At 31.3% G+C, this 21500-nt stretch overlaps 1 protein-coding gene across 3 annotated transcripts in view; it reads left to right on the forward strand.

The window, feature by feature from the left end:
- The window catches only part of LOC122403620 (G-protein coupled receptor Mth2), a 141210-nt gene that overhangs the window by 106409 nt on the left and 13301 nt on the right, over positions 1-21500 (forward strand). The window lies entirely within an intron of this gene.

The following is a 21500-nucleotide window of genomic DNA, read 5'->3' on the forward strand; positions in this document are numbered from 1 at the left end:
TGTTATCCCGTCAATATTTTACGAATAACCGGATTTATTCGGGGCGTGTCTTTTTTTGGCTCGTCCATTTAATGGCTTGTCGGCTTAAAAACCATTAGGGGCAACCGAAGGTTAAATTTTTAGCACCGGGGGGAAGTTCGTCTTTTATTATCAGGCGAAGATTAATCAAACTATTGTGTTCTATCCTCGACTGATTTGTTGGGGGTTGTCGTTTCAATCTTTTCTCGTGAAATGATAAATTGAGAAAGGTAGCGTTTCGTGCTACGAAACATTTATAATTCGTCGTTAAACTTCACAGTTTAAAAATAATTTTATTTCTTTCATCTCATTTCCTTCAATGTAAGGCGACAAGTTTTTGGTTTAACCATATTCTCTTTTTTTTTATTTATATGCATAACAATCTTCTAATTAAGCTCGAAACTTAACGAATCTTTCGATCGATTCTCGATCGTCTGGCGAACGATCAGATTCCATCGAAGGTTCCCGCGTAGTGCCTCTCATCCCCAACGTGGTAGTTTGTGTTTCTAAGGCGCTATTCTAACCGTTAGGTTTGTAAATATACGGAGAAAATAGATCTACGCGAATGGAGAATCGCCGCGGTAACGTTTTTGCTTCTCTTGTTGGCCTTGGAAAAATTGTTCCGTCAGATCGATCTGCGGGAAAATCTCGTTCATCCATAATTCTCTCTTATTCTTTTCATTTTACAACTAATTTCACAATGAAAGTATACGAGACGATGGATATGGTCTTCTTAGTTTCTTAGTTTCTTAGTTTCTTATTTTCCTAGTTTGTTAGTTTCTTAGTTTCTTAGATTCGTAGTTTGTTGGTATGTTAGTTTGTACATTTGTTAGTTTGTTAGGTTGATAGTTTGTTAGTTTGTTGGTTTGTTAGTTTGTTAGCTCGTTTTTTTTCTTAGTTTCTTAGTTTCATAGTATCTTAGTTTCATAGTTTCTTAGTTTCTTAGTTTCTTAGTTTCTTAGTTTCTTAGTTTCTTAGTTTCTTAGTTTCTTAGTTTCTTAGATTCGTAGTTTGTTGGTATGTTAGTTTGTACGTTTGTTAGTTTGTTAGTTTGATAGTTTGTTAGTTTGTTGGTTTGTTAGTTTGTTAGTTTCTTAGTTTCTTAGTTTCTTAGTTTCATAGTTTCTTAGTTTCATAGTTTCTTAGTTTCTTAGTTTCTTAGTTTCTTAGTTTCTTAGTTTCTTAGTTTCTTAGTTTCTTAGTTTCTTAGTTTCTTAGATTCGTAGTTTGTTAGTTTGTTAGTTTGTTAGTTTGTTAGTTTGTTAGTTTGTTAGTTTGTTAGTTTGTTAGTTTGTTAGTTTCTTAGTTTCTTAGTTTCTTAGTTTCTTAGTTTCTTAGTTTCTTAGTTTCTTAGTTTCTTAGTTTCTTAGTTTCTTAGTTTGTTAGTTTGTTAGTTTGTTAGTTTGTTAGTTTGTTAGTTTGTTAGTTTGTTAGTTTGTTAGTTTGTTAGTTTGTTAGTTTGTTAGTTTGTTAGTTTGTTAGTTCTTAGTTTGTTAGTTGTTAGTTTGTTAGTTTGTTAGTTTCTTAGTTTGTTAGTTTCTTAGTTTGTTAGTTTGTTAGTTTGTTAGTTTGTTAGTTTGTTAGTTTGTTAGTTTGTTAGTTTGTTAGTTTGTTAGTTTGTTAGTTTGTTAGTTTGTTAGTTTGTTAGTTTGTTAGTTTGTTAGTTTGTTAGTTTGTTAGTTTGTTAGTTTGTTAGTTTGTTAGTTTGTTAGTTTGTTAGTTTGTTAGTTTGTTAGTTTGTTAGTTTGTTAGTTTGTTAGTTTGTTAGTTTGTTAGTTTGTTAGTTTGTTAGTTTGTTAGTTGTTAGTTTGTTAGTTTGTTAGTTTGTTAGTTTGTTAGTTTGTTAGTTTGTTAGTTTGTTAGTTTGTTAGTTTGTTAGTTTGTTAGTTTGTTAGTTTGTTAGTTTGTTAGTTTGTTAGTTTGTTAGTTTGTTAGTTTGTTAGTTTGTTAGTTTGTTAGTTGTAGTTTGTTAGTTTGTTAGTTTGTTAGTTTGTTAGTTTGTTAGTTTGTTAGTTTGTTAGTTTGTTAGTTTGTTAGTTTGTTAGTTTGTTAGTTTGTTAGTTTGTTAGTTTGTTAGTTTGTTAGTTTGTTAGTTTGTTAGTTTGTTAGTTTGTTAGTTTGTTAGTTTGTTAGTTTGTTAGTTTGTTAGTTTGTTAGTTTGTTAGTTTGTTAGTTTGTTAGTTTGTTAGTTTGTTAGTTTGTTAGTTTGTTAGTTTGTTAGTTTGTTAGTTTGTTAGTTTGTTAGTTTGTTAGTTTGTTAGTTTGTTAGTTTGTTAGTTGTTAGTTTGTTAGTTTGTTAGTTTGTTAGTTTGTTAGTTTGTTAGTTTGTTGTTTGTTAGTTTGTTAGTTTGTTAGTTTGTTAGTTTGTTAGTTTGTTAGTTTGTTAGTTTGTTAGTTTCTTAGTTTGTTAGTTTGTTAGTTTGTTAGTTTGTTAGTTTGTTAGTTTGTTAGTTTGTTAGTTTGTTAGTTTGTTAGTTTGTTAGTTTGTTAGTTTGTTAGTTTGTTAGTTTGTAGTTGTTAGTTTGTTAGTTTGTTAGTTTGTTAGTTTGTTAGTTTGTTAGTTTCTTAGTTTGTTAGTTGTTAGTTTGTTAGTTTGTTAGTTTGTTAGTTTGTTAGTTTCTTAGTTTCTTAGTTTGTTAGTTTCTTAGTTTGTTAGTTTGTTAGTTTCTTAGTTTCTTAGTTTCTTAGTTTGTTAGTTCTTAGTTTCTTAGTTTGTTAGTTTGTTAGTTTGTTAGTTTGTTAGTTTGTTAGTTTGTTAGTTTGTTAGTTTGTTAGTTTGTTAGTTTGTTAGTTTGTTAGTTTGTTAGTTTGTTAGTTTCTTAGTTTCTTAGTTTCTTAGTTTCTTAGTTTCTTAGTTTCTTAGTTTCTTAGTTTCTTAGTTTCTTAGTTTCTTAGTTCGTAGTTTGTTGTTTGTTAGTTTGTAGTTTGTTAGTTTGTTAGTTTGTTAGTTTGTTAGTTTGTTGGTTTGTTAGTTTGTTAGTTTTTAGTTTTCTTAGTTTCTTAGTTTCTTAGTTTCTTAGTTTCTTAGTTCTTAGTTTCTTAGTTTCTTAGTTTCGTAGTTTGTTAGTTTGTTAGTTTGTTAGTTTGTTAGTTTGTTAGTTTGTTAGTTTGTTAGTTTGTTAGTTTGTTAGTTTGTTAGTTTTTAGTTTCTTAGTTTCTTAGTTTCTAGTTTCTTAGTTTCTTAGTTTCTTAGTTTCTTAGTTTCTTAGTTTCTTAGTTTCGTAGTTTGTTAGTTGTTAGTTTGTAGTTTGTTAGTTTGTTAGTTGTTAGTTTGTTAGTTTGTTAGCTCGTTTTTGTTTCTTAGTTTCTTAGTTTCTCAGTTTCTTAGTTTCTTAGTTTCTTAGTTTCCGAGTCTCTCAGTAGCCGTGAAACAGATGTTTTTATCAACTTTTTATTTATATTTGTTAGAGAATCGATGATGGCCGCTATCGATACGAACATATTGTTTTGTTATTCTGTTGTTGAGCAGTCCAAATATGTCTCCCTGAGAGTACGCATCGCCTTTGTATGCACACGTGATTAATTTACTTCTAAATATACGTTTATATTGAACAGTTATATCGAATGTGTCAGCTCATTTCAAAACCCCAACAATATTCTTATTCATTGTAATTAAATCGTCCAGTTTTAATCTATCCACAAGTATCATTTAAAGACATATCTCTGCAAAGGTTACACGAATAGGAGATTCAATAAATGTAATATTTCGAAGTTGCTGCTGAGACTCTTATATACAATCTTTCATTGGCACTTTGATTTATTTATTTTCTTATGCAGCCCATCTCACGCGTTACTCCTCCTTTTGCACAATCGCTATATTAGTCTCGTGAAACATTCTAAAATAGAGTGAATCACTAAATTGTTGGCCCATAATTCAACCTTGAAATCTCAGAAATTCTTACTAGAAGAAAGTTTCATTGTACTATTAAAATCCTATCAAATCATTGTATATAATGTTTCGAATTTTATAATAAGTTGCTTATGGACTACATTTTTGGGACATAATATCCCTACGTTAAATATTAAGAAACTTATATTGTTCTGACATAGTTACACCATCATCAAAAAATAATCGTAATGGTTTTCTCGATTTTTTAAATAATTAATAGACAACAAACAGATAGTTTTGTCGACTTTTTATTTATATTCTTATTCATTGTAATTACATTATACAGTTTGAATCTATTAAGAAACTTCTTATATCGTTCTGTCACAGTTACATCTGTGGGGTTATTTTTATTGAGTGGTATGCCTGGTGAGTGAGTGGGGTATGAATGAGAATGAGTGTTGGCAGCGCTGGTGCGCGAGAGTGACGTCGCGGAAGTCCCTTGTATGGAGGAGAGCGTGATGCACACGTGGGGAGAATTGTGTTAAAATATATTATACGTTATATTATTAAATAAAAAGGGGCTCATTTATTAGACAACCTAATTCCTCCCACAACATCATCATCAAATAATAATCGCAATGGTTCTCTGCTGTTTTCAAATAATTAATAGCCATCAAACAGATACATTTATCGACATTCTATTTATATTCTTCTTCATTGTAATAAAATTATACAGTTTTAATCTATTAAGAAACTTTTTATATTGTTCTTCAAAAAAGAATCGTAATGGTTCTCTGCTTTTTTCAAATAATTAATAGCCATCAAACAGATACTTTTATCGACATTTCATTTATATTCTTATTCATTGTAATTAAATTATACAGTTTTAATCTATCCACAAGTATTTTTTAAAGACATATCTGAAGCTATAAATTTAACGAAAAAGAATTTTTCAAGTGTATATCTCTTTGGTTTGGACTTGAAAAGGGAGTTTCTGAGATAAAAACTCATATCAAGTCAAATTCGACACAGAAGAGCAAATAGTTTGAAATTTTCTTGCAGCTGAATATAAATTTAACGAAAAAGAATTTTTCAAGTATATGTATACCTCTTTGGTTTGGATTTCAAAAAATGTCGAGTCAAATTCGACACTGGAGAGCAAAGGGATAAAATTTTCTTGCAGCTGAAGTTATAAATTTACCGAAAAAGAATTTTTCAAGTGTATATCTCTTTGGTTTGGTCTTGAAAAGGGAGTTTCTGAGATAAAAACTCATATCAAGTCAAATTCGACACAGAAGAGCAAATAGTTTGAAATTTTCTTGCAGCTGAATATAAATTTAACGAAAAAGAATTTTTCAAGTGTATGTATACCTCTTTGGTTTGGACTTGAAAAAATGTCGAGTCAAATTCGACACAGGAGAGCAAAGGGTTAAAATTTTCTTGCAGCTGAAGTTATAAATTGAACAAAAAAGAATTTTTCAAGTGTATATCTCTTTGGTTTGGAGTTGAAAAAGGAGTTTCTGAGATAAAAACTCATATCAAGTCAAATTCGGCACAGAAGAGCAAATAGTTTGAAATTTTCTTGCAGCTGAATATAAATTTAACGAAAAAGAATTTTTCAAGTGTATGTATACCTCTTTGGTTTGGACTTGAAAAAATGTCGAGTCAAATTCGACACAGGAGAGCAAAGGGTTAAAATTTTCTTGCAGCTGAAGTTATAAATTGAACAAAAAAGAATTTTTCAAGTGTATATCTCTTTGGTTTGGAGTTGAAAAAGGAGTTTCTGAGATAAAAACTCATATCAAGTCAAATTCGGCACAGAAGAGCAAATAGTTTGAAATTTTCTTGCAGCTGAATATAAATTTAACGAAAAAGAATTTTTCAAGTGTATGTATATCTCTTTGGTTTGGATTTGAAAAAATGTCGAGTCAAATTCGACACAGGAGAGCAAAGGGTTAAAATTTTCTTGCAGCTGAAGTTATAAATTTACCGAAAAAGAATTTTTCAAGTGTATATCTCTTTGGTTTGGACTTGAAAAGGGAGTTTCTGAGATAAAAACTCATATCAAGTCAAATTCGACACAGAAGAGCAAATAGTTTGAAATTTTCTTGCAGCTGAATATAAATTTAACGAAAAAGAATTTTTCAAGTATATGTATACCTCTTTGGTTTGGATTTCAAAAAATGTCGAGTCAAATTCGACACAGGAGAGCAAAGGGTTAAAATTTTCTTGCAGCTGAAGTTATAAATTTACCGAAAAAGAATTTTTCAAGTGTATATCTCTTTGGTTTGGACTTGAAAAGGGAGTTTCTGAGATAAAAACTCATATCAAGTCAAATTCGACACAGAAGAGCAAATAGTTTGAAATTTTCTTGCAGCTGAATATAAATTTAACGAAAAAGAATTTTTCAAGTATATGTATACCTCTTTGGTTTGGATTTGAAAAAATGTCGAGTCAAATTCGACACAGGAGAGCAAAGGGTTAAAATTTTCTTGCAGCTGAAGTTATAAATTTACCGAAAAAGAATTTTTCAAGTGTATATCTCTTTGGTTTGGTCTTGAAAAGGGAGTTTCTGAGATAAAAACTCATATCAAGTCAAATTCGACACAGAAGAGCAAATAGTTTGAAATTTTCTTGCAGCTGAATATAAATTTAACGAAAAAGAATTTTTCAAGTGTATGTATACCTCTTTGGTTTGGACTTGAAAAAATGTCGAGTCAAATTCGACACAGGAGAGCAAAGGGTTAAAATTTTCTTGCAGCTGAAGTTATAAATTGAACAAAAAAGAATTTTTCAAGTGTATATCTCTTTGGTTTGGAGTTGAAAAAGGAGTTTCTGAGATAAAAACTCATATCAAGTCAAATTCGGCACAGAAGAGCAAATAGTTTGAAATTTTCTTGCAGCTGAATATAAATTTAACGAAAAAGAATTTTTCAAGTGTATGTATACCTCTTTGGTTTGGACTTGAAAAAATGTCGAGTCAAATTCGACACAGGAGAGCAAAGGGTTAAAATTTTCTTGCAGCTGAAGTTATAAATTGAACAAAAAAGAATTTTTCAAGTGTATATCTCTTTGGTTTGGAGTTGAAAAAGGAGTTTCTGAGATAAAAACTCATATCAAGTCAAATTCGGCACAGAAGAGCAAATAGTTTGAAATTTTCTTGCAGCTGAATATAAATTTAACGAAAAAGAATTTTTCAAGTGTATGTATATCTCTTTGGTTTGGATTTGAAAAAATGTCGAGTCAAATTCGACACAGGAGAGCAAAGGGTTAAAATTTTCTTGCAGCTGAAGTTATAAATTTACCGAAAAAGAATTTTTCAAGTGTATATCTCTTTGGTTTGGACTTGAAAAGGGAGTTTCTGAGATAAAAACTCATATCAAGTCAAATTCGACACAGAAGAGCAAATAGTTTGAAATTTTCTTGCAGCTGAATATAAATTTAACGAAAAAGAATTTTTCAAGTATATGTATACCTCTTTGGTTTGGATTTCAAAAAATGTCGAGTCAAATTCGACACAGGAGAGCAAAGGGTTAAAATTTTCTTGCAGCTGAAGTTATAAATTTACCGAAAAAGAATTTTTCAAGTGTATATCTCTTTGGTTTGGACTTGAAAAGGGAGTTTCTGAGATAAAAACTCATATCAAGTCAAATTCGACACAGAAGAGCAAATAGTTTGAAATTTTCTTGCAGCTGAATATAAATTTAACGAAAAAGAATTTTTCAAGTATATGTATACCTCTTTGGTTTGGATTTGAAAAAATGTCGAGTCAAATTCGACACAGGAGAGCAAAGGGTTAAAATTTTCTTGCAGCTGAAGTTATAAATTTACCGAAAAAGAATTTTTCAAGTGTATATCTCTTTGGGTTGGTCTTGAAAAGGGAGTTTCTGAGATAAAAACTCATATCAAGTCAAATTCGACACAGAAGAGCAAATAGTTTGAAATTTTCTTGCAGCTGAATATAAATTTAACGAAAAAGAATTTTTCAAGTGTATGTATACCTCTTTGGTTTGGATTTGAAAAAATGTCGAGTCAAATTCAACACAGGAGAGCAGAGGGTTAAAATTTTCTTGCAGCTGAAGTTATAAATTTAACGAAAAAGAATTTTTCAAGTGTATATCTCTTTGGTTTGGACTTGAAAAAGGACTTTCTGAGATAAAAACTCATATCAAGTCAAATTCGACACAGAAGAGCAAATAGTTTGAAATTTTCTTGCAGCTGAATATAAATTTAACGAAAAAGAATTTTTCGAGTGTATGTATACCTCTTTGGATTGGACTTGAAAAAATGTCGAGTCAAATTCGACACAGGAGAGCAAAGGGTTAAAATTTTCTTGCAGCTGAAGTTATAAATTGAACAAAAAAGAATTTTTCAAGTGTATATCTCTTTGGTTTGGACTTGAAAAAGGAGTTTCTGAGATAAAAACTCATATCAAGTCAAATTCGACACAGAAGAGCAAATAGTTTGAAATTTTCTTGCAGCTGAATATAAATTTAACGAAAAAGAATTTTTCGAGTGTATGTATATCTCTTTGGTTTGGATTTGAAAAAATGTCGAGTCAAATTCGACACAGGAGAGCAGAGGGTTAAAATTTTCTTGCAGCTGAAGTTATAAATTTACCGAAAAAGAATTTTCAAGTGTATATCTCTTTGGTTTGGACTTGAAAAGGGAGTTTCTGAGATAAAAACTCATATCAAGTCAAATTCGACACAGAAGAGCAAATAGTTTGAAATTTTCTTGCAGCTGAATATAAATTTAACGAAAAAGAATTTTTCAAGTATATGTATACCTCTTTGGTTTGGATTTCAAAAAATGTCGAGTCAAATTCGACACAGGAGAGCAAAGGGTTAAAATTTTCTTGCAGCTGAAGTTATAAATTTACCGAAAAAGAATTTTTCAAGTGTATATCTCTTTGGTTTGGACTTGAAAAGGGAGTTTCTGAGATAAAAACTCATATCAAGTCAAATTCGACACAGAAGAGCAAATAGTTTGAAATTTTCTTGCAGCTGAATATAAATTTAACGAAAAAGAATTTTTCAAGTATATGTATACCTCTTTGGTTTGGATTTGAAAAAATGTCGAGTCAAATTCGACACAGGAGAGCAAAGGGTTAAAATTTTCTTGCAGCTGAAGTTATAAATTTACCGAAAAAGAATTTTTCAAGTGTATATCTCTTTGGGTTGGTCTTGAAAAGGGAGTTTCTGAGATAAAAACTCATATCAAGTCAAATTCGACACAGAAGAGCAAATAGTTTGAAATTTTCTTGCAGCTGAATATAAATTTAACGAAAAAGAATTTTTCAAGTATATGTATACCTCTTTGGTTTGGATTTGAAAAAATGTCGAGTCAAATTCAACACAGGAGAGCAGAGGGTTAAAATTTTCTTGCAGCTGAAGTTATAAATTTAACGAAAAAGAATTTTTCAAGTGTATATCTCTTTGGTTTGGACTTGAAAAAGGACTTTCTGAGATAAAAACTCATATCAAGTCAAATTCGACACAGAAGAGCAAATAGTTTGAAATTTTCTTGCAGCTGAATATAAATTTAACGAAAAAGAATTTTTCGAGTGTATGTATACCTCTTTGGATTGGACTTGAAAAAATGTCGAGTCAAATTCGACACAGGAGAGCAAAGGGTTAAAATTTTCTTGCAGCTGAAGTTATAAATTGAACAAAAAAGAATTTTTCAAGTGTATATCTCTTTGGTTTGGACTTGAAAAAGGAGTTTCTGAGATAAAAACTCATATCAAGTCAAATTCGACACAGAAGAGCAAATAGTTTGAAATTTTCTTGCAGCTGAATATAAATTTAACGAAAAAGAATTTTTCGAGTGTATGTATATCTCTTTGGTTTGGATTTGAAAAAATGTCGAGTCAAATTCGACACAGGAGAGCAGAGGGTTAAAATTTTCTTGCAGCTGAAGTTATAAATTGAATGAAAAAGAATTTTTCAAGTGTATTATCTTCTCAATCCTCGAGTTCTAACTTTTGGGCGTCCATAACCTCTCATTGTCTTCTCTAACATTGCAAGCAATTGTTCCTTTTTATATTATTTTCGGTCAGATGTCACGAAAAGCATAATTTAAGCGTTCTGGCGGAAACATTGCGAGTTCGTTCGAAATCTAAATCGCCATTGTTCGAAACGAATTCCTTTTTATCGCCAATCCAAAGCAGAATGACTATTGTTGTTGTGACAATTTGTTTAGTCAATTTAACCGGGTATTCGCAACGAGCGCATAAACGCAAATTGTTTTGGAATCAAAGCGTCACGAACGATTAATAATTAATTAAGCGTTTCACGATTAGTGAATAGGATGGTATACATAACAAATTGGTCTTTTTCTTTTTATTTGAAAACGTATTTCAATATGTTAGTGTTACTCGATCTATTTATCCATAAACGATTGGTTCACATTTGTACAACATTTTGCTTCAACTTTCTTAAGAAAAATGATAAAAAAGTACGTTTTCTACCTAATTAAAAGCAATAAATCTTTCTATTTCCTTTTTCTCTTATTTCGAGTAAAATAAAGCAGAAGTATGAAATTTTTCTGAAACATGGTTAGTAGTCTCAAAATACTATACAATTATTCAAGTTATTTGTCAATAAACATTTGCTCGTGAGATCAAATTTAAACGTGTATTAAAAAGCACAAACAAATAAAACAAGTAAAATAAAATAAATTTTTTATTGTGTAGTTTAATAATATATAAAAATTCATATATTTTAATTCTAAATTCATTTTAAGTTAATTCTAAGAACTCTCTAAGAACAGTGATTGATAGTTGTTCGATGAAAACAGTTTTGCAATACTGTATCTCGAAGAACAAACACAATGTCTCGACAATTACACTTTGCACCTGGATTCTTAGATATTCGTCGAAACGTTCGCATATTAATCAAACCTCTTCCTTGTAAATAAACATTCTCCCACCCCTGTTTCCGCGAAATGTTTATTAATTCGTCTCGTGCGTCAATTTTTTTTTATCCAAGCAGCGTCTCACGCGCGTCAAACACGTAGTTGAAAATAATTGAAGACCATCGGGAGCGGAGAATGAGTCAAATATCACAACCAAAAAAATACTGTATATTTGTGGAAGTTATTTTCGAGTAACACTCGCGTCAGCTGGGCTTTCGACCAGGACTGTAATATATAATAATATACAGCAGCTGAGGAAAGATTACGATGAAAAGAAATTATTTATTTTGCTTGAGAAACATATGTGATATCTCTGGTGATAAATGATTTCTTTGTTGATGATAAATTAATCTTTCTTTGCATATTTACCAATAAAATTTTTTTCTGGAACGTATAAATATGAAGGAAATATTGGATCGACGAGGATGAAATTCATAATTTGTTGTTAGTAGGATGAAAAACGAAATTTATTAGAGAATGCTCGATAGTTTTAAAATAAAGATTTGGGAAAAAATAGGAAAAAAGGAACTTTGTATTTAGTAACTGGAGTTGAGAAATTAATTTTATACGATTACTGGATTGTTAAATAAGAACCACTACAACGATATTCCAACTTAGGTTTACGTTCTCGTAAAATTTTTAAATGTTTTTGGTGGGATCATACATGTTCGATTGTTGGATACATATATATATAACGGGTTATTAATAATGAAGAATACAGAAGTGATACATGTTGGTGCACCACGACCACACAACGAACTCGGTGGAAAGCGACGCAACACGCATGCGCGCGTTCTCACTCGCGCACACTCCTCTGCGCATACTCACAGGCGCACGCTACGGGATGTGTGACAAACTTCCATCAATACAGACATTTTGAATTGAGACCAAATGTTGGAATTATTGCGTCTAATACAAATTTTGATTTTGAATTTTGACAAAATTTTAGGAAAATTGTTAGAATCGGAACGTGTAAAACTTTCAACATATACTAGACATCTTAATATTAGACAACACGTGGCAAGAAGTGATAAAAAAGTGTGTGAATTTGGTTAGAAAATTTTACCATACCTACTTTATCTTACAGATAGTGCCTAAATAATAAACAAATTTAAAAATACCAATATACTAACAACAGTATTGAATAATATTTTGATGAAAAATTAAAGATTTATAGTGACGATGTAATCTGTGGAAGTTATTGAACGAGAAAGGGATTACAGTATTTCTTAAAATTCAATAGTACGTTTGAAATATTGCTTTAAATATCTTTAGACTATACAGGGTGTTCGGCCACCTCTAGCAAAAATTTTAATGAGCGATAGTAGAGGCCAAAATAAGACAAAAATCAAGAATACTAATTTGTTGGTGGAAGCTTCGTTAAAAAGTTATTAACGTTTAAAGTGCCGCTCTTACTGAATTTTTTTCTCGAAAATGCGCAAGATTTCGGGGGTATGTCTATTCACCAAAAATGACTGTAATTGAACCCTACAACCGAAAATAATTTTTCCACAACGATTTGCAATTTTTTAATTTTCTCGAATAATTTCACACCTTCTCTATTTTTTTTCTCGAAAGTGGGCAGGATTTCGTGGGTATGTCTAATGACAAAAACTGATTGTAATTGACCCCCGCAACCGAAAATAATTTTTCCACAACGATTTGCAATTTTTTTTCTCCGTTGAAAAATTTAGGCACCTAATTGGATTTTCAGTAAGGAATTTTTTTCTCGAAAGTGCGTACGATTTCGGAGGTATGTGTAATGATAAAAAATGATTGTAATTGATCCCCGCAACCGAAAATAATTTTTTAGAACGATTTGAAAAATTTTTTTTCGCCGAAAAATTTCAGCACCTACTCGATTTTTTTTCTCGAAAGTAGATAGGATTTCGGAGGTATGTGTACTCACCAAAAATGATTGTAGTTGACCCCCGCAACCGAAAATAATTTTTCCAGAACGATTTGAAATTTTTGAATTTAATTGTTAATAACTTTTTAACGAAGCTTCCATCAACAAATTAGTATTCTTGATTTTCGTCTTATTTTGGCCTCTACTATCGCTCATTAAAATTTTTGCAAGAGGTGGCCGAACACCCTGTATATGCAATTATTTTTTTTATATTTTTATTCGTTAAACAATTTTTGTTCGTGGTTTGTGTATTTTTGTTTTATTATTTTATTTAGTTGTATTTGACATTAGGTTGAGAAGCAGCTGTTCGTATTTTTCTTTTGTGCAAATTACTCTTTTCTTTCATATTGCATAATATACCTATGTTGTATAAAATTAATACAGTATAGACGGTTAACAATAGTAATAATAATACTCGTTTTCAATAAATTGGAGGACGTAATGAAGCAAACTGATGGAAGTTTGTCACACATCCCGTAGCGTGCGCCTGTGAGTATGCGCAGAGGAGTGTGCGCGAGTGAGAACGCGCGCATGCGTGTTGCGTCGTTTTCCACCGAGTTCGTTGCGTGGTCGTCGTGCGTTGTTGCGTGCACCAACATGTATCACTTCTGTATTGTTCATTATTATTAAACCGTTATATATATATGTATCCAACAATCTAACACAAACTACAGTGGAAGAATGGAAATTACTATTGTAATTATGGAAAATCTCAATGCAAAATTATACAATTAATCGTATTTGAATAATCAAGGCGTGGATAAATACGCAATCAAAGGTAACGAATATGAATCGGAATCAAAAGGACACTGAATATACAATTTATATAATTTAGATAAAATATTATATTCTCAATATAAAAATATTGTAATTGAGGATATTTTTATAAATATTTTAATTGGAAATAATAAATTTCATTTAAATTATTAAGAATTATTTACCTCTATTTTTGGTTTCAATCAAAATATTAGATATTAATTTTATTAATTAAATTTTTAAATGCAATTTAAATGCTATATTTTTAACTAATATCTTTAAATAAATTTATATGAAGTTCTGCATAGTTACTCTATTATTATTTTTCTATTCTCTTGCTGTAATCTTATAATCTGAGATGTGTTAATTTACATTCAGATGGACATTTTTACTAGGAATAAATCAATTTATAATAATAGTATATATTATATATAAATATCGTTGTAATTTTAATCGAATAATAAGTTTTAAATTTATTGGACGTCAAATAACTTAAATCACGTGTGAAATATTTTTCTTTTTATTTAAACAAAAAGAATCAGGCCAATTACAAGTTAAATTAAGAATATAATATATAATAAATAATTAAGAATTCCAGCAAAATCTATTAATGTCTTCTTTTTCGACACGAAAGAAACTGTATATAAAATTTGTGTTGTGCAACCAATCACGATGATTTCAAGGTTATGTATAATAATCGACGCTACGCGGATGTAGAAGGGATAAAAGAATAGTTATAATTATTTGTTCAACTACGACAAGTGATATATTATTTAATATTAACATTTTTAGTGAACGTTCTTTCACTTTTCTGTTTTTATAACTTTTATGGTTAAGTTGCAAGTAAGTTTCTTGTTTTGTTTTAACTTTTGTTTTATAATTTATGATTTATGCCAAAATTGTGTCATAATGGATCGAGTCTCTGGTATCTATATTTTTAGTACTTAAGTAATCTTTTCATTTTCTCTTTTTACAAGAAATTGTTGGAAATCTTCTTAACAACAAAGCAAATTTCAGTATTTCAAGCATTATAGTCAATTTCTAGGAAGAATTTTTGTTTAAAATTTTAATCAATTGCTTTCTACAGCCCACTTTATTATTTTTTCCTAGAATAATAAATTTTCATTGCAATAAGTAACTAGTATCGTAATCAATAACGCTTTTAGCTAACATTTCGAACGTATTTTATTGAAAAGTTATTTTGCCTTAAGGTAAAATGGATTCTTAAAACATAATTCTCAACTTTTGCGATTGGATAAACTATTCCAAGCTGCGTTAATAATTGCATAAGAAGACTGAGTCACATGTGTATATTTACTACGATAGTATCGCGATCCACACCGGATATAGCATTATGTAGAAAATACATAATCATTTCCTTGCCTCTTCTGTTTCATATCGAAAGGTAATCTAGGAACTTGTTTCTCGAAAAAATGTTCGCTCTATTGGCCATTTTTTAAATCAAAATTCTGAAATACGAAATTCAAATTCGGTTTACCGTTGAAAATTAAAATTTTTGTATCTTTCAGTGAATCCTTAATTATTTTAATTTATATAATAATAATTATTCAATTTTATTTATATTAAGTGTAATAAGAATAAGAGTATTTCCTATAATAATTAGAGGATGATCTTCTAATTCTCATTATTCAATATTAGGTTCAATTCGATCTATTGCACAATCAATTGCATATGAAATTAGTTTATTTTTAATATTATTAATTTTAATAATTTTAACTGAAGGTTTTTCATTTTATAATTTTATAATATTTCAAAAATATATTAAATTTTTTATTTTTTTATTTCCTTTATATTATTTATTTATTTTAAGAATATTAGTTGAATTAAATCGAACTCCATTTGATTTAATTGAAGGTGAATCAGAATTAATCTCAGGATTTAATACTGAATACTTTAGAAGTCAATTTACAATAATTTTTATAGCTGAATATTTATCTATTAGATTTATAAGAATAATTTTATCTGTAATATTTTTTGGATATGATTTATATTCAATTAAATTTTTATTTATGTATTATTTTCATTTAATATTAATTATTTGATTACGAGGAGTATTACCTCGAATACGATATGATGAATTAATAATAATATGTTGAAAAATTTTTTTACCTATTACTTTATTTTATTTAAATTTTATTTTTTTATTTAAACAATTTTCTAATATAATATTATAATAAAAATAATTTTATTTAAATTTTATATATTTTCTATTCAATTTTTTATTAAATAAATTATGAGATAAAATTCCTATTAATACATTGATACTTTATTATTTTACAAACAAATATTCAGTTCTCTCATGCATACTAATTTCTATTCTCTTTCCAAACGTTCATTTATGCGTTGAAATTAAAATTTAATTTATAAAATATTCGATCGAGCGTCACAAATAATTTGCAAAACATTGACTTTATTCGTATTTATTAGAGGTCTGCAGATTTGAGTTGTCAAGGAATCGACGAATTTGTTTTGGCCGCGAAGCATTATGCCCACTATAGCACTGTGTTATGTATTGCGCGGACCATGTGTATTGCACAGCTCCTTACTTTGTTCCCTTTCCTTGTGCTCGAAGGATCACCTAAACTGGTGTTTGAGAAAATACCGATAACTGCAGCCCGTTGCTTCTGATTGAGACTATTCTATTAGTCTATTATTATATTTAATTTTTAAAGTTGCATCAACCCGACTGGATCACTAGCAACCACGAAAAGTACACAAGTACAGACACAAGATGACGTAAGAAAACCGTCAAGCTAAATTATACCACATTGGACCAAAATTAAATTAGAAGAAAAAGGTTTACATGTTTCAAAAAGTTTAGCAGTTTTTTACACGAGTTGAAAGTTCTAGTAAGCTCTTTGGTGTCTTCGTTCGCTTGAAAAAGTCTTCCATCGCTCTCATACACCCGGGCACGACGAGATGATGTGGTGGATCGAGTTCCTTAAATTGCAATCGTTACACATTGGACGGTCCTCTTTTTTGATCAGATGTACATGGGAAAAATTGCTATGGCCAATTCGTATTCTTGTTAATATGATTTGCTGCTTCCTATTGAACAAAAAAGCGGGGCTTCTTTCAAAAATATCATTCCTAATACAGTGCATGTGAGTAGCGCGCGAGTTTTTCCAGGCAATGTTCCAATTGTTCTTGATAGCTTTGAGGAGAGATAATAGAATTTCCTTATGGAAAGCTGGTATACTTAGATTTCGACACTGTTGATTGGCAGCCTCTTTAGCGATTTGGTCCGCTCTCTCGTTCCCTCTTATTCCTAGATGGGACGAGATCCATCCAAAAAGGATCTCTGCAGCTTTATTAGATAAAATTGCATTATATGTTTCAATAATTTGATTGATAATTGAATTTCCTGAGTTGAAAGTTCTTAAAGCTGCAAGAGTACTCATGGAATCTGTATAAATAACGTATTTGTTATCTTTGTTGTTAATTTCATCTATGTATTTCAATGCTTCCAATGCTGCATATGCCCCACAGGAGAAAATTGAGAAAACGTCTGGAAGTTTCCATTGCCTATCACCAACAGGTGTTACAATTCCACAACCAGTTCCATGCTTGGTGTTAGACCCATCAGTATAGATTTTTATGTTGCAGAGAGTCTAGTCGAGTTCGTAAGACTCGATCAAAAACGAATCTTTTCTCTGCCTGTGATCAACTCATTAATATACAAGCAAACATCTGTGATTCTCTATTAAATAACCAGCATATAACATTAATATCAATGGATATAGAAAAAACATATGATTTAACTTGCAGAAAAGGAATATTAGAGATCCTTAAGAATTATGGATTCTACGGCAATATATTTTCCTTTATTGAAAATTTTTTAAAAATGCGGCGTATTAGAGTTCGAATCAATAACTGTTTTTCACATCCAATAATGCTATAGAATGGGGTCCCTCAGGATCTGTTCTGAGTGTCACCTTATTCCTAATTGCAATCAACCAAGTTATATCTATAGTAGATCTGCCGGTTAAAGCGTTTCTCTGTGCTGACGATCTCTCAATTCTATGCAAAGGAAGAAATCCTGAAACAACCCAGCGCATACTACAAACGACGCTAAATAAACTGTATGAGTGGTCGAAAGTGTCCGGTTTTAAATTTTCAAATTCCAAAACAGCAGTAATAACCTTCTCCAAACAGCGTGATCCGCCAGAAATTAAACTCTACCTAGGAAACACTGAAATTCAACAAGTTACCACTATTAAAATCCTCGGGTTAACCTTTGACAGCAGAATAACATGAAAAGCTCACATAATGAACCTCATAAATGACTGCACCAAACGTTTAAACTTTCTGAAGGTTCTTGCAGCCAATAATTGGGGTGCTGACAAAGAAATTCTAATGAAGACATACAAAGCTACCATTAGATCAAAATTAGATTATGGCGCAATTATATATTGCTCGGTAAAACAATCTGTTCTTAAGAAACTTGATGCAATTCACCATGCAGCACTAAGAACATCTGTTGGAGCGTAGATAACGAGCCCTATCCTAAGTATATTAAAGGAAGCAAATGAACCTTCTCTCAGTTTCAGAAGAAAATTACTTAGCATTTCGTATGCCATAAAATCTGCTGCCTCTCCTACCAAGCCGGTTTATCAGAATGTCTTCTCAAATCGAAATTATGCCAAATTTTTACTGCGTGTAAGTGCTCCTAAAGACTTATGAAAATGAATTAAATATCAAGTTAGCCCACCCAAACCTTAGAAGATTACCTAAATATCCTCCTTGGACCTTGCCTCCTCTCAAAATTCGTAATGACCTAGAGATGTACAAAAAGTCGGAAACCAACCCAGATATCTTTTTATCTCTAGCCAACGAACTTATTAATGAGTATGATGGCTACCTACATATATATACCGACGGATCAAAATTTAATTCAGGAACGGGTTGTGCAATTTTCACCTCTTCTTTCACCCTCAAGATCAAACTACCAACTTTCGCATCAGGATACAAAGCAGAATTGTTAGCAATCGGGAGAGCAGTCCAATTCGCTTATGAGGCACCGAATAAAAAAGTAGCCATCTTTAAAGGTTCTAAAAGTGTCTTAACAGCGATTCAAAATTGGTCACACACGGATAATAACGTGTTGTATGTAATAGAAACCTATGCCAAAACAGTCAAACAGAACAAAGAAATAGTATTCGTATGGATTCCATCACATGTTGGAATACAAGGTAATGACTCAGCTGATGCTTCAGCTAAGGAGGTGGCCACCAGTTCAACAGCAGAAATCCAAAATCTTTTTATCCTGGATGACCTTCTAAAGAAAATTAAAATGAAACTAGAAATGAAATGGGAAGAGGAATGGATATGTAAAGCTCCTTCACATATGGAAAGATTTACTGTGAGTTTTCTTGATCACTCTACTGAAAAAAGGAAATTAATGACATCAAGAAGGGAACAAGTGATAATTACGCGCATAAGGATTGGACATTCTAGAATGGCTCACTCTTACTTATTGTCACGAGACCCTGCACCTATACATGTGATGAGTGTTCTGAGAGAATGACAATTGAACACGTCACGATAAGCTGTTCCAAATACAACAGGACCCGTATGCAACATAGTTTGGAACCTGAGCTCGAAGACAACCTCGTCGGTCATAAAATGCGGAGCGTACTTTCATTTCTTAGAGAAACTGACCTTTTCAATAAGCTATTATTAGTATTGTTAATTGTGCCGATGACGCTAATAACCATGTAGTTGATGCGTCGTTAAACCATTAAATAAAAAAAAACGTATTTCGATTAGTAAATTGACAGTATTAACTGGAACAATTATTCGAGGACATTCCGCATTGTTAATGGAACCGAATCGTCGAATATTTACGGTTACAGATCTGGAACGAATCCGAACATTCCTTCGAGACTGCGAGAAGTTCGATGTCTTGAGAACTTTGAATTGTTTTGACGTCTCAAGGAATAGCTCAGGCCCCATAAAGTCTACGAATTCTTAAAAAGATCTGCTCTCTCGATATGCCGCGAGCTTTCGTAAAATCGAATATTGAAAAAGAATTAACCCTGCATCAGAATTTGGCATTCAAGTCAAATTCATTCGACGTTAAGTAATAGGAGTCTATGAAATTAATTCTGAAATTATTAGTAAACATATTCCGAAAATTGTAGCGAAATAGTTGTGGTTTTTTCCATTCCTTGTACAGGCGAATCTTTAAACACATTTACATTTTTAATAATTGGTCGCAATTAAATATTTACGATCTCAACAATTTCTACGTTAAAATTGCTAATTGAAAACTTACTTGAGACAGTTTATTACCAAATAAATTAATTCCATTGTTATTTGTTTTCAGCTAAATTTCTCGAGAAATAAGAAATGAAAATGATTATACATACATAGATAAATCAAACTTTTTCTTGAGGAACAACACTATGTACAAGTTGACACTAAAAGTGTCAATGGAGGTATAAAATTTAGTGTCTGGTACACCATAAATTAGAATATCGATCTCAAAATGTTCACATTTGTCGGGAGAATACTATATCTTGTAAACTAAAAAGTATCCTTGACAATATATTTCAGGATAATTGAAATCGATGCTGATATATCCAATATATGTTACATAAACTGAGCTGAGGAAAATTTGAAATAATTTGATATAAGATAGTAAACATTGAAATATTTCCATAAATATTATTACTATATTGAAATATTTGCATAAACAGTATATTAATACTATTTGAAAATACTATTTCATTTAATGCTTAAATCATGAAAAAATATTATTTACTACTTACAATCGGATTCAAATATAGAAAATAGTGAACTGAAAATGAGATATACAAATTTTACAACTAAACATATTTCGCAACTGTCACTTGCTATCTTCTATTCGAATAAATATTTTTAAACGCAGACGTCTTATGTTATCGTTAAAAGTACATGGTACAATAGAAAATTAAAGGACAAGAACCTCTTATACTACTACCGAGGTGACGAAAACTCGCAGCGCTAACCAGTGAGAGGATTGGTCAAGCCAATCCTCAAAATCATCACCTTGGCAGAGCGTTTCCTGCTTTTAGCAACATTCCCGCCCACTCTGCTGTCCAGTGTCCAGGTGCACCATGCAAGAGTGAGCGAGAATGTTGCCTTTTTTATAAACATTTGGGGAAAGCCAAAGCTCCCAAGACCCCGGTGGTCTGCAGATGTGCGCTCCCGCGTGTTTACGATACGTCAATCGCTATTGAGAGAAGGAAGAGCTCCAAGGATTCCAAGCCTCATGTGGAGTTTGGAGTTTCCTTAATGATCGTAACGTAATTTATCAAGTAAAAATGTTTCGAAGGCCTGATTCTCATAAATAGCGGAGAAGTCACGTCCGTATCATAAACCCCGCGATGTGAAGGTTCCTTAAGAATCCTTAACAGTGGTCGTACCAGCTTGATGATGAGCGTTTGGGGCGTCTATAAACTGTGACCACCATCGATAGCATCGAAAATGTTCACAAAATGGTACGACGACAGTTGAATCACGGCTAGAGAGATAGCAGAAGCTATAGGCATATCAAAAGAAGGCGTTTTTCGTATATTGGCTAAAGAGTTGGACTTGCGTAAGCTATCACTTACATCTTAGCTAGAGCCAGGAAATGAACATGTGGAGTTTGGAGTTTCCCTAATGACCGTATCCTAATTTATCAAGTAATAATGTCTCGAAGGCCTGATCCTCAAAAATAGCGGAGAAGTCACGTCCGTATCATAAACCCCGCGATGTGAAGGTTCCTTTAGAATCCTTAACAGTGGTCGTACCAGCTTGGTCGATGATGAGCGTTTGGGGCGTCTATAAACTGTGACCACCATCGATAGCATCGAAAATGTTCACAAAATGGTACGACGACAGTTGAATCACGGCTAGAGAGATAGCAGAGGCTATAGGCATATCAAAAGAATGCGTTTTTCGTGTATTGACTAAAGAGTTGGACATGCGTAAGCTATCACTTAAATCTTAGCTAGAGCCAGGAAATGAACATGTGGAGTTTGGAGTTTCCCTAATGACCGTATCCTAATTTATCAAGTAAAA

Source organism: Colletes gigas, unplaced genomic scaffold (genome assembly GCF_013123115.1).
Source record: "Colletes gigas isolate AHSC1104 unplaced genomic scaffold, ASM1312311v1 Colletes_gigas_Sc00064, whole genome shotgun sequence".
Classification (NCBI taxonomy): domain Eukaryota; kingdom Metazoa; phylum Arthropoda; class Insecta; order Hymenoptera; family Colletidae; genus Colletes; species Colletes gigas.